We start from the raw sequence: 14,384 nt of genomic DNA, 5'->3' as shown, positions 1-14,384 counted from the left end.
AAAAGGGCAGGATATTTGTGTGCTGCTATTAGGACTAAGGGAAAACAAATTTACGTTAAATATTAACGCTTCCCTGTCGTCCTAACCAGCAGCACAAGTGGGGACTTAGCAAGCAACAATCACAAATAGGGAGGGACTAAGGAAGAGCAGCACTTAGGATGGATTGCCCGAACGTTTGGCGTTAACCCTGTAATGATTAATAAACGTATTATGCGTGCTCCAGGAGGCAGCAGCGCAAATTTGTTACAGAGGAACAGCTTTTCTCTCTTAGCAAAAGAGGTAGCGACTGCCCGGGTAGAATGAGCAGTGACAAAAGAAGGAGGCGTTAACTCCTGGGCTACAAAAGCCTTTGACCCATCTACTCAGAGAAGGTTTAGAGGCTTTAAAGGGGTACTCCGCTGCTCAGTGTTTGGAACAAACTGTTGTGACCACCGGAGCTGGCGCCACGAGCTCGTGACGTCATAGCCCCGCCCCCTCATGACATCACGCACCGCCCCCTCCCTGCATGCCTCCAGCGTTTGGAACAGTTTGTTTCAAACGCTGAGTAGCGGAGTACCCCTTTAAGATCTGTGTTCTTCCTCCCTGAAAAAGAGACTAGAAGGTTCTCAGATCTTCTGAATTCTCCAGTTCTTGAGATGCAAATTCTGAGGACTCTTGAAATGTCCAAGGTATGATTTGCAACTTACCCCGGGAGAGGATGGATTAGGACACAAAACTGGTAGAGATATGACCTGATATTAGAAAAGGTTGGAACTTTTGGGAACAAAGGTAGGAAAATATGTCAACAAGACTCTGTCTTGGAGAAAAAGCCTGTAAGGCTCAAAAGCCGAAAGGGCCTGAAGCTCGCCAATCCTTTTGGCTTAGGATATGGCCAATAAAAAGTTGACTTTAAAGGGATAAATACCTAAAGTCGACCTCTTCCAAAAGGTTCAAAGAGGTGAGAGCATAACCCCTTAAAGGGGTACTCCGGTGAAAACCTTTTTTCTTTGAAATCAACTGGTGGCAGAAAGTTAAACAGATTTGTAAATTACTTCTATTAAAAAATCTTAATCCTTCCTGTACTTATTAGCTGCTGAATACTACAGAGGAAATTCTTTTCTTTTTGGATTGCTCTCTGATGTCATCATGACCACAGTTCTCTCTGTTGACGTTATTATAATAATAATAATTGTTGCTGTCCTTAGTGGGATTTGAACCCAGGTCCCCAGCACTTCAAGGCAGCAGTGCTAACCACTGAGCCACCATGCTGCTTAGCATACCACTGCTATGCATGGTTGCTAAAATGGACAGAGATGTCAGCAGAGAGCACTGTGGTCATGAAGTCATCAGTGTTCCAAAAAGAAAGGAATTTCCTCTGTAGCATTCAACAGCTAATAAGTACTGGAAGGATTAAGATTTTTTTTATAAAAGTAATTTACAAATATGTTTAACTTTCTGCCACATTTGATATAAAAGAAAAAAAGGTTTTCACCTGAGTACCCCTTTAAGGACAGAGGACAAATCCCATTGGGGAATAGGTTTGAGAACACTAGGCTTAAATGGGCACTGTCACCAACTTTATTTTTATGATATGTTGTAGTACTTATGTACTACAACATATCTCTAATATACTTTTATTATTATTATTTTTTCATTAAAAAGGTTTAATTTACATTTAAAAACCGGCCACTGAAATAGGACTGATTTTGGAGTGGCAATCAGTCCTTTTTCAGTTAGGCTGCACTCGCTCCCTGCCTGTCAATCAGACAGGCGGGAGCGAGCGCATTGGCTCCCCGGTCACTGGCTGGGAGGCCACTCCTCCCGCACATCGACGCCGCCGCCTCGTTGCCTCCGCTGTCCCTGCACGCCCGCTGCCGGACTCTGCAGTAACTGCAAGTGTAATGAGGGAACGGGGTATGCGGGGCGCGGGGGGAGTGAACGGGCTAGTGCCGTAGCGTGGGTGGGGGGCTACCCTTTAAGTCTTTCAGCTCTTTTCAGGAACCTTCTGATTAGGGCTACTTGAGACAAAGATCTGCCTAAAGAGGCAGAAAGTGCTGAAACTTGCACTTTTAAAGTGGATGGGCTAAGACCCTTGTCAAGGCCATCCTGAAGGAATTGAAGTAATGTAGAAAGAGAAGGATCTGAGGCTACTACCTCTTTCATAGTGCACCTTTGAAGGAAAATCAGATTTATCCTGGAATAAGCTTAGAAGCGTTATCCGCCATCCAGGGGCATAACCACAACGGACGTCTACTTGCAGACGAAAGGCCCATAGATTTTGTGGCCAGCCTGAGATGTTGTTGGGACGCCTCACAGAGAAAGGCCAAACTAAGGAGAAGTGTCTTGAATGAGTACAGAATATCTTCTCTGGCGACATTCCCCTCAATATCCCACTGTATGCGGAGAATACGTTCCTTAGCGTTACTAGCAACTTCAGAAGAGGCTATAGCGACATCAGCAGAGGCAGAAGCTGCAGAATAATTGCGTCTTAGCAACGAATCCACCTTCCTGTCCAAGGGATCCTGAAGATTACTGCCGTCATCAGCAGGGTATTCAACCCTTTTGGACAATTTAGTGACCGCCATGTCGACCTTATGAGGAGGAACCCAGGATTCTGATTCACGCTCAGGAAGCGGATACATTAACTTAAATCTTCTAGTAAGAACGGGAGGTTTATCAGGATGTTTCCATACGGAAACCATTAATTTTTTAAGCGATTCATCCACTTTAAAAGCCCAGGGCCATCTAGAGGTGGACGTTGAGGCTTCCCCCCGGTCAACATCCTGATCGCATGATCGGATGGAACGGAGTAATCTCCACCGGAAAAAGAGATAGAGTAACTACTACTGCTCCGACCGGTCACCAATGGACATAACAGAATCCTCAAGCGTAGAGGTAGGGCTAGCGGAAATCCTTTTCGTGGAGAGAGAGCTTTTAATCTTATTGATGGAGTTCCCCATGAATTCCTTCATCCAGACAAACATATCCTGGACTGTAGGTTGAGACGGATTAGGAGGTGGACGGCAACCAGGACACCTAATATATTCATAGGCATCTAGAAGATGGGCCCTCTTGGAAGTAGTTTTGTGACCTCCGGAATAAGGATCACTGCTACGTGGGGTAGACATTTCTCTGGAAAAATAGAAAAATAATTAGAAATATAAATCCAACAGCTGAGCCTGTTGTGCTCTGACCACAGAAACTACCTAGCAAAGAAATGCACCAGCAGCAAGGAATAACACTAGAGCAATAAACTCTAGCAGACCAGGCAGCAAGAGGCCTGTAAGCAGACTGATGCTGCCTAAAATAGAGCAGGAGGTGCCAAATCCAAATAGGCCACGCCCCCGGAAATGTCCTCGCTGCTGGAGAAAATATTAATAAACAAAATGTTCAATTTCAGCTAAGAAATGTAGAGCCAAGTCCTCGCAGGGAGGAGAAGCATAAGGGGTGACAGGTAGTTAGAAAAGAATGGCGCAACAGCGGCACGGAGACCGGGTCGGAACCGGAAGTCGTCAGATGAGACACTCCCGGTTTCGCGGTCAGAGCCACGCAAACATGCACAGTGAAAATACCGGGGAACGGGAGAGCGGCACAGTAGTGACCGCGGTGAAAACGGAAGTCGCCAGACGATGCGCATCCGGTTTCGCGGAGCTCTGGGGCTGCGCAAACCGGCGTAGCAGATAGAAGCCTGCTCCGGTATCAGCGCCAGAAACCAGGTGCACAGCTGGTTTAAAAAAACAGTTGCAAGTAAAAAACAAGTCAGATAAAACCTTAAAGAGGTACCCCGATGGAAAACCTTTTTTTTTTTTTTTATAAATCAACTGGTGCCAGAAAGTTAAACAGATTTGTAAATTACTTCTATTAAAAAATCTTAATCCTTCCAGTACTTATTGGCTGCTGAATACTACAGAGTAAATTATTTTCTTTTTGGAACACAGAGGTCTCTGCTGATATCACGAGCACAGTGCTCTCTGCTGACATCTCTGTCCATTTTAGGAACTGTCCAGAGCAGCATATGTTTGCTATGGGGATTTTCTCCTACTCTGGACAGTTCTTAAAATGGACAGAGATGTCAGCAGAGAGCTCTGTGGTCATGATGTCAGCAGACAGCTCTGTGTTCCAAAAAGAAAATAACCTCCTCTGTAGTATTCAGCAGCTAATATGTACTGGAAGGATTAAATTTTTTTAATAGAAGTAATTCAAAAATCTGTTTAACTTTCTGGCACCAGTTGATTAAAAAAAAAAAAAAAAGTTTTCCACCAGAGTACCCCTTTAAAGGGGTTCTCCGGTGCTTAAACATCTTATCCCCTATCCAAAGGATAGGGGATAAGATGCCTGATCGCGGGGGTCCCGCAGCTGGGGACGCCCGGGATCATGCACGCGGCACCCCGTTTATAATCAGTGCCCGGAGCGTGTTCGCTCCGCGTCTGATTATGGTCGACCGCAGGGCGGGCGGCGTGTGACGTCACGCCTCCGCCCCGTGTAACGTCACGCTCCGCCCCTCAACGCAAGCCGACAGGAGGGGGCGTGATAGCTATCACGCCCCCTCCTGTTGGCTTGCATTGAGGGGCGGAGCGTGACGTCACACGGGGGTGGAGGCGTGACGTCACACGCCGCCGGCCCTGCGGTCACCGGTAATCAGTCCCGGAGCGAACACGCTCCGGGCACTGATTATAAACGGGGAGCCGCGTGCATGATCCTGGGGGTCCCCAGCTGCGGGACTCCCGCGATCAGGCATCTTATCCCCTATCCTTTGGATAGGGGATAAGATGTTTAAGCACCGGAGTACCCCTTTAATACTATAAAGGGAAAAGTAATAAACCATGCAGGCTCAAGAAAAAAACAAGAGCCTGAACCTGGGAAAGGAGTGTTGTGAGATGCAGCAGAGTTGAGTTCATTAGATGTCGGTTGTAAAGCAGCTGTCCGATGCTGCAGAGTGTAGGTTGTAGATTCTCAGTAGGTCCGCAAGAACTGTCAGATGCTGCAGAGTATAGGTTGTAGGCTCTCAGTAGGTCCGCAAGAACTGTCAGATGCTGCAGAGTGTAGGTTGTAGATTCTCAGTAGGTCCGCAAGAACTGTCAGATGCTGCAGAGTGTAGGTTGTAGATTCTCAGTAGGTCCGCAAGAACTGTCAGATGCTGCAGAGTGTAGGTTGTAGGCTCTCAGTAGGTCCGCAAGAACTGTCAGATGCTGCAGAATGTAGGTTGTAGATTCTCAGTAGGTCCGCAAGAACTGTCAGATGAAGCGAAGCAAAGTTTCTCAGAAGCCAGTTCTAGGCCAGCTGTTAGATGAAGCATGACTGAATTTGATGGATGCAGTTTCTAGAAGAGCTGTCAGATGCAGCAGAGCCAAGTTTGTCAGCTGTAGCTTGAAAGCTGTCGAATGCAGCAGAGCTGCAAAGTCAGGGAAGAGTTCTAGGGAAGCTGTCAGATGCAGCAGAGCCGAGCTTCTCAAATGTAGGTTTGAAGCCAAGCAGTAGTTTTTCCGATGTGGCTTATAAAAGGAGCTATTAGATGCAGCAGAGCTGAAGAGCTAAGTCTGTCAGGTGTAGGTGTAAGGAAGCTATCAGATGCCATAGAGACCAGTCTAGTAGTGTTGAGCGGCATAGGCCATATTCGAATTCGCGATATTTCGTGAACATATGGACGAATATTTGTCATATATTCGCACAATATGCATATTCGCAATATTCGCGGTCTTTTTTTTACTATGTGCCATAAAATTCGCATGCGCAATATCGCGTGATGAGAGAGCTAAAAGAAGGGAGGGATCAATATGCGCAAAAATTTGCATACACAAATTTTGGGGGCGCCCGCCGCTCTGACACAGTAACTAGAATTGGAGCCTTGTTTACACCACAAGCTGGAAGCAGGGAGGGATGATAACTGATGTGTACTGTGAATAAAAAAATGTGAATATTCGTAATTGCGAATATATAGTGCTATATTCGCAATATTATATATTCGCACCCAACACTAGAGTCTAGGTCTAGGACAGTGGTCCTCAACCTGCGGACCTCCAGTAGTAGTTTAGAAAACTTTATTTACTGACAGGTACTCTTTAAGGATCAGACTTTATAGAAGGAAGTGGAAAGTTTGCAGTTCTAAAAAATAAAAAATGGCAGTACAGATGTAGCAGAGCTAAGTTTGAAAATGACAGCACTGCTACCTCTGTACAAGACCAAAGTTGTATTTAAAGGGTACCTCTCATCAAATAAACTTTTGATATATTTTAGATTAATGAATGTTGAATAACTTTCCAATAGCATGTTAATGAAAAATATGCTTCTTTCTATTGTGTTTTTCCCGATCAGTCCTGTCAGCAAGCATTTCTGACTCATGCTGGAGTCCTAAACACTCAGAGCTGCCAGCCTGCTTTGTTCACAGCCAAACAGGCTGTGAACAAAGCAGGCTGGCAGCTCTGACTGTTTTCCTTTGTGAACAAAGCAGACTGGCAGCTCGTAGTGTTTAGGACTCCAGCATGAGTCTGAAATGCTTGCTGCCAGGACTGGTAGGGAGACCCCTAGTGGTCATTTCTTCAAAGTGGAAAATTAAATAGAAAGAAGCATATTTTTTAATAACATGCAATTGTAAAGTTATTCTGCATACATTAATCTATAATATATCAAAAGTTTTTTTGATGAGAGGTACCCTTTAAAGCTGATTCTACACTGGTGTACTAATATTCCATAAATTTGAGCCACCTCTGTTCTGCCCGGGCTGCAAAAAAAAAATGAAAGTAAACCATCACTCACCTTCCTGGGTTCCCGCGGAGCGCCACTACAGCTGATCGGTCCTCCGGTCCATCCTCTTCATACTTCCGTGTGAACGAAGCGTAACATGGCGCTCAGCCTATCGCCGGCAGCCGCGATGTTCAGCCTCAGCCCATAATAGGATGAGCGCCATGTGACGCTTCGTTCACACGGAAGTATGAAGAGGATGGACCGGAGGACCGATCAGCTGTAGTGGCGCTCCACGGGAACCCAGGAAGGTGAGAGATGGTTTATTTTCATTTTTTTGCAGCCCGGGCAGGATGGAGCAGGAATACTCTGCACCAGAGTACTCCTTTAAAGAGGCTCTCCGCCCCTAAACATCTTATCCACCCTATCCAAAGGGATAAGATGTTTGATCGCGGGGGTTTGGCCGATGGGACCCCTGCCATCCCTCCCCCATAATCAGACATTTTAGGGGGTAAGGTGTCTAGGGGCGGAGTAACCCTTTTTAAGGTATGAAATTAATACTGCATATTCTTCTGAAGTCCTTAAAGCATTGTTTCCCAACCAGCGTGCCTCCAGCTGTTGCAAAACTACAACTCCCAGCATGCCAGGACAGCCGAAGGCTGTCCGGGCATGCTGGGAGTTGTAGTTTTGCAACAGCTGGAGGCACACTGGTTGGAAAACACTGCCTTAAAGGGACAGACACTGCGCAAATTAGCTTCTCTACAGCCCTGACAAGTCTGTGCCCCCGACCAAGAAAAGAGACTTGAAACATGACTGGAGATATATATAGACAGTTTTCTTCCTTTTGGAAGAGAGCTAATTTGCATACTTTTTTCCCATGGTGCATTGCGTGTACGACTTCCTACCCCTCTGTCTCCTCAATGAAAATCAGTACCCCGAATAGGGATATCCACTGAAATGTATCTGTAGACGCATCATAGTGCCTTGACTAGCTGAACCTGGGGGGTTCCTCCGCAATAATGACGAGATCGAAAAGGGGTCCTGGTTCAACCCCGCCCCCCCCCCCCCCATTGCCTTAAATTTACCCAATTGTTAATCTTAAACATTCTAAAGTTGCCTTAAAACATTACTATGTAAAACGGGCAGTGTCTCATCACGATATTGAGGAATGGTGCCAAATGACAAACTCGGCTCTACTACATCTGTACATTCATGTCTACCCCTCCTCCCCCGGAGCCATACAGTATTAGCTTAATTCCACTTCTCCGCCTCGTTTCCTTACAGACTACTGGCAGAATGACAAAGCCGCTGCCGCGCCGGTCATATTCGTGTTACTTACTGGTCTTTATCCTCTTGAGGGTTAATCGGTGTGGATGGCATGAAAGCGAAAACCCCCTCGGTGACGGACTGGGGCAGAACGCCCGTCACTCCTTCCCGGCCATCCTATAGGACAGTCACCTGATCAGGCCGAAGGCGTACGGAATAGCCGAGTGCGAGTTTCTGTCACTTGTACCGGTGCTAGACCTCGACCGGCCTCTGGGTGGCGCCAAAGACACTAGTATATTCCCATTGCATAGTATATTCCCCTGTTAACCCCATCTTTCCTGCTCCTGTCAGGTGCTGTGCACCATATGGTAAAGTTAGTGACGTACAAAGTGTCGCTTTCTACAGTAAAACACCTAATAAATGAGATATCGCCATAAGGCTTCAATTTTGGCGCTTTCGTGAATTAAAGAGAATTTACTACTTAAAGTCAACTTTTTAACACATGTTGGGGAAATCATCTTCTTACGTGAATCCCTTTAATACTGCCCGACCGATGCTGGCTTGTGGGTGGTGACGGTGGCTAATCCCAGGGGTGATCACCCAGCTTTCCCATATTCCTGAATGGCAGCTGCCTTTCTCATATCTCTGCTGATTGTCATCTTTGGGCTGAGCGCCTTTATGATTAGAGGGTGTATCACCCCGTCCCTAAAATAGAGGAGTCCTCTCTCCGTAATTAAAAGATTCTTTCAGTCCGGAGAGTGGCAGATCCGGTCTGTTTACATTCGCTCACGTTCGCATCGTCAATTTACATTCCGAACCCAATTCACACTTGTTTTAGTCTTAAGGAAGGGTAATTTCCAATGCAATCTGGAGGCACCGGCCTCGTAGCTCAGTCTGGACATTGCAGAACTCTAATTCCAATATGAGGTCCACAATCCATACAACCAAATGTGGAGGCGCAGTCGTCTAATACTAATCTGACCTGTTCTAATCCTGAGGTGTAATAATCTGATCCCATTTTTGGGGCAGTGGGCTACAATCCCATATAAAGGGGGCCTTAATCTTACAGGATGTACTCCAATAGTCATAACCTGGGGATGCAATGTACTAAAACTAATATGAAGCTCTGCAAAGGGTGCAGACTACCAATCTCCAACCAAGGGTGCAGACTACCAATCCCCAACCAAGGGTGCAGACTACCAATCCCCAACCAAGGGTGCAGACTACCAATCCCCAACCAAGGGTGCAGACTACCAATCCCCAACCAAGGGTGCAGACTACCAATCCCCAAGGGTGCAGACTACCAATCCCCAACCAAGGGTGCAGACTACCGATCCCCAAGGGTGCAGACTACCAATCCCCAAGGGTGCAGATTAGCAATCCCCAAGGGTGCAGGCTAGCAATCCCCAAGGGTGCAGACCACCAATCCCCAACCAAGGGTGCAGACCACCAATCCCCAACCAAGGGTGCAGACCACCAATCCCCAACCAAGGGTGCAGACTACCAATCCCCAAGGGTGCAGATTAGCAATCCCCAAGGGTGCAGATTAGCAATCCCCAAGGGTGCAGACCACCAATCCCCAACCAAGGGTGCAGACTACCAATCCCCAACCAAGGGTGCAGACCACCAATCCCCAACCAAGGGTGCAGACTACCAATCCCCAACCAAGGGTGCAGACTACCAATCCCCAAGGGTGCAGACTACCAATCCCCAACCAAGGGTGCAGACTACCAATCCCCAAGGGTGCAGACTACCAATCCCCAACCAAGGATGCACACTACCGATCCCCAAGGGTGCAGACTGCCAATCCCCAACCAAGGGTGCAGACTACCAATCCCCAATCAAGGGTGCAGACTGCCAATCCCCAACCAGGGGTGCAGACCACCAATCCCCAACCTAGGGTGCAGACTACCAATCCCCAATCAAGGGTGCAGACCACCAATCCCCAACCTAGGGTGCAGACCACCAATCCCCAACCAAGGGTGCAGACTACCAATCCACAATCAAGGGTGCAGACTACCAATCCCCAAGGGTGCAGACTACCAATCCCCAACCAAGGGTGCAGACTACCAATCCCCAAGGGTGCAGACTACCAATCCCCAACCAAGGGTGCAGACTACCAATCCACAATCAAGGGTGCAGACTACCAATCCCCAAGGGTGCAGACTACCAATCCCCAACAAAGGGTGCAGACTATTATTTACAATCTGATGCCAACAGAGAACAGACCAGGGATTCTAATTTAGGGGTGCAGACCATTAGCCCTAATCTGGGGCACAGGGTACTGATACTAAAATGGAGGGTGCAGAAAACTAGTCCCAGTATGGCAATGCAGGTCACTGCTCCCTAAAAAATGGGTGAAGACTACCAATCCCAATCTGAGAGGTGTGGAGCATTATCCTTAATCTGAGGGGTATAGGGCATTGATTCCAACAAAAGGGCACAGACCACCAATCCCAATGTGGGAGCACAGACCATCAGTCCCAGTGTAGGGGTGCATGCCACTTATCCTAGTATAGGGGTACATGCCACTTACCCTAGTATAGGGGTGCATGCCACTAATCCTAGTATAGGGGTACATGCCACTTACCCTAGTATAGGGGTGCATGCCACTAATCCTAGTATAGGGGTACATGCCACTTACCCTAGAATAGGGGTGCATGCCACTAATCCTAGTATAGGGGTGCATGCCACTAATCCTAGTGTAGTGGTGCATTCCACTTATCCTAGTGTAGCGGTGCATGCCACTTATCCTAGTATAGGAGTGCGCGCTACTAATCGTAGTATAGGAGTGCACGCTACTAATCCTAATATAGGGGTGCATGCCACTTATCCTAATATAGGGGTGCATGCCACTTATCCTAGTGTAGCGGTGCATGCCACTTATCCTAGTATAGGAGTGCACGCTACTAATCGTAGTATAGGAGTGCATGCCACTTATCCTAATATAGGGGTGCATGCCACTTATCCTAGTATAGGGGTGCATGCCACTTATCCTAATATAGGGGTGCATGCCACTAATCCTAATATAGGGGTGCATGCCACTTATCCTAGTGTAGCGGTGCATGCCACTTATCCTAGTATAGGGGTGCATGCCACTAATCCTAGTATAGGGGTGCATGCCACTAATCCTAGTGTAGCGGTGCATGCCACTAATCCTAGTATAGGAGTGCACGCTACTACTCGTAGTATAGGAGTGCACGCTACTAATCCTAGTATAGGGGTGCATGCCACTTATCCTAGTATAGGGGTGCATGCCACTTATCCTAATATAGGGGTGCATGCCACTTATCCTAGTGTAGCGGTGCATGCCACTTATCCTAGTATAGGGGTGCATGCCACTTATCCTAGTATAGGGGTGCATGCCACTAATTCCAGTGTAGGGGTACAGGCCACTAATCCCAATCCCTTTAAACCCTGAGCCTGTCGCATAACTGGTGCACTCAGACCCCATTGACTTTAATAGGGCACATTACGGTGCCCCGTTGCGCTACGCTTTCCGGCAAATCGGTCAGAATCTGCAACGAAGTGTTGCTGTTGCAAAAACTACAACTCCTATCATCATGTCGTTTTACAACAGCTGGAGGGGAACAAACTGACATGCAAACGATGATAAAATGTTGCGTGTCCGGTTAAAGATTTGGCGCATAAATTAATTTAAATTGATCAACTTTCTATCAACACTACTGTTGTTGCTAGGTTACAAGTGCCCCCTTTAATTGCAGCACTTTTATCATATATATATATATATATATATATATATATATAAAATGTAAGAATCTAATCTGAACTCTTGTCACTATAGGGTAGTGGTCTCCAAACTGTGGACCTCCAGATGTTGCAAAACTACAACTCCCAGCATGCCCGGACAGCCGAAGGCTGTGAGGTCATGCTGGGAGTTGTACTTTTGCAACATCTGAAGGTCCACGGTTGAGAGCCCGCTACCTTAAGGTAGTGTTTTCCAAACAGTGTGTCTCCAGCTGTTGCAAAACTACAACTCCCAGCATGCCCGGACAGCCAGCGGCTGTGCGGGCATACTGGGAGTTGTAGTTTTGCAACATCTGAAGGTCCACAGTTTGGAGACCAGTACCAGGCAGTGTTTTCCAAACAGTGTGTCTCCAGCTGTTGCAAAACTACAACTCCGAAAGCTGTCGAAGGCTGTCCGGCCATGCTGGGAGTTGTAGTTTTGCAGCAGCTGGAGACACACTGTTTGGAAAACACTGCTTTAAGGGATTGCTGTCGTGGGGAATGTTCTGTTACTATGTATCAGTAGTATAAGTATACAGCCACTATGCATCTGTATACTGCTGCAGCCTCCCTATATATATATATATATATATATTCATGTCATGACTTCCCCGGATCCTTGGAATCTCACAGTATAATGAAGTGCGAAGAGATGTCTTGTGATAAAATGTTACTATTGAGAATAGTAATATATAATATATATATATATATAGATATATATATATATATATGTATACACACACACACACATATATATACACATACACAATAGCTTAAATGACAGCCTACATATATAGCAGAGCCAAGATTCCCACTGTTCGGACCATTTGATCGCGAAGAGTTAAATGACAAATCCAGCTCGGCTACATTTCTCTGTGTAAGATTGCGCCAGGGCTCTTGCGCCAGGGGGGGCATTATGCGCCATAGGTAGGGTATGCCATTACCTGTCCATAGCAGCAGAGGGCAACACTTTCCGTGCCTTCCCGCATTATCCCAGGCAGGGTCCTGTTCTGTATCCCCCATATTCCCAGGGTTCACCATGAAGGGTTTTGTCCTGTACAATCCAATCCAGACTGTGCTGTATGGTGGGAGCCTCCTGTGCCCTCCTTGCCCTGTGCCCAGCAGTATTCCAGCACGATTCCCAGTTTCCTCCTGGCTCTTCTTATATTTAAAAGGCTTCCCTTCTCTTGACTGCTGTCCCTGCCCATGATGGGGACGTCACAGCTGCCAGCAGAACCTGGCCCACCCCTCTGCTCCTCCTTGGGAGGGGAAATGTACTGACACATTGTGATTTACACAGGGCTGAGCCTAATGCCAGCTGCACTGGGGAGCGGTGGTAAAACAAGGGGCACTTACTGCCCATAGGTTTCTTCTGGTTTTCTTACACGACGTAGCAGAGTTGAGTTTGTCGTGTCACTTTGGACACATTGTCTGGGCATTCTGCACATATTAGGCTTCCCAGCTTATTCCTTGGAATGTGGTGCAGCGTAGAAAATGACAAAACCTGGCTCTGCTACATCTGCACCCACCGAGGCTCCGTTCACATCTGTGCCACACACGTATGTCTGATGGACGCCACAAATGTATATACGCCAACACAAGACCCATGGGGCTCCATGTTGCGGAAGCTTTTATTTTATATGTTTCTTTTTTTTTTTTGTGATTTACGTTTGAAACATAGGTTCATTTTTTGTTAAAGCTGCGTAAAAACTGTAGAACCGGCAAAAAAGAAATCAACAAATAGAAAATAAGTTTTAAATGTATAAAAGACCTACACTCACTGGCCACTTTATTAGGTACAACTTGCTAGTCCTAAGGTGCTGGAAACAGTCCTCAGAGATTTTGCTCCATATGGACATGATGACATCACACAGTTCTTCCATATGGACATGATGACATCACACAGTTCTTCCATATGGACATGATGACATCACACAGTTCCTCTATATAGACATGATGACATCACACAGTTCCTCCATATGGACATGATGACATCACACATTTCCTCCATATGGACATGATGACATCTCACAGTTCCTCCATATGGACATGATGACATCACACAGTTCCTCCATATGGACATGATGACATCACACAGTTCCTCCATATGGACATGATGACATCACACAGTTCCTCCATATGGACATGATGACATCACACAGTTCCTCCATATGGACATGATGACATCACACAGTTCCTCCATATGGACACGATGACATTACACAGTTCCTCCATATGGACATGATGACATCACACAGTTCCTCCATATGGACACGATGACATTACACAGTTCCTCCATATGGACATGATGACATCACACAGTTCCTCCATATGGACATGATGACATCACACAGTTCCTCCATATGGACATGATGACATCTCACAGTTCCTCCATATGGACATGATGACATCACACAGTTCCTCCATATGGACATGATGACATCACACAGTTCCTCCATATGGACATGATGACATCTCACAGTTCCTCCATATGGACATGATGACATCACACAGTTCCTCCATATGGACATGATGACATCACACAGTTCCTCCATATGGACATGATGACATCACACAGTTCCTCCATATGTACATGATGACATCACACAGTTCCTCCATATGTACATGATGACATCACACAGTTCCTCCATATGGACATTATGACATCACACAATTCCTCCAAATGGACATGATGACATCACACAGTTCCTCCA

At 46.5% G+C, this 14,384-nt stretch overlaps 1 protein-coding gene across 2 annotated transcripts in view; it reads right to left on the bottom strand.

Annotated features, from left to right (window-relative positions):
• Window positions 1–12,853, bottom strand: part of PRLR (prolactin receptor) — a 46,839-nt gene extending 33,986 nt beyond the window's left edge. Inside the window, exon 1 of one of the 2 annotated variants that reach the window (XM_056546675.1) lies at window positions 12,615–12,853. The gene's annotated coding sequence lies outside the window, so the exon portion shown is untranslated. Of the gene's footprint in view, window positions 1–7,996; window positions 8,123–12,614 lie in introns of those variants that run through there. The other variant, XM_056546684.1, reaches the window with a different exon arrangement.
• Window positions 12,854–14,384: the final 1,531 nt, after the last annotated feature.

Source organism: Hyla sarda, chromosome 1 (assembly GCF_029499605.1).
Source record: "Hyla sarda isolate aHylSar1 chromosome 1, aHylSar1.hap1, whole genome shotgun sequence".
NCBI classification, from domain to species: domain Eukaryota; kingdom Metazoa; phylum Chordata; class Amphibia; order Anura; family Hylidae; genus Hyla; species Hyla sarda.
This window is presented reverse-complemented; position numbering and strand designations above follow the sequence as displayed.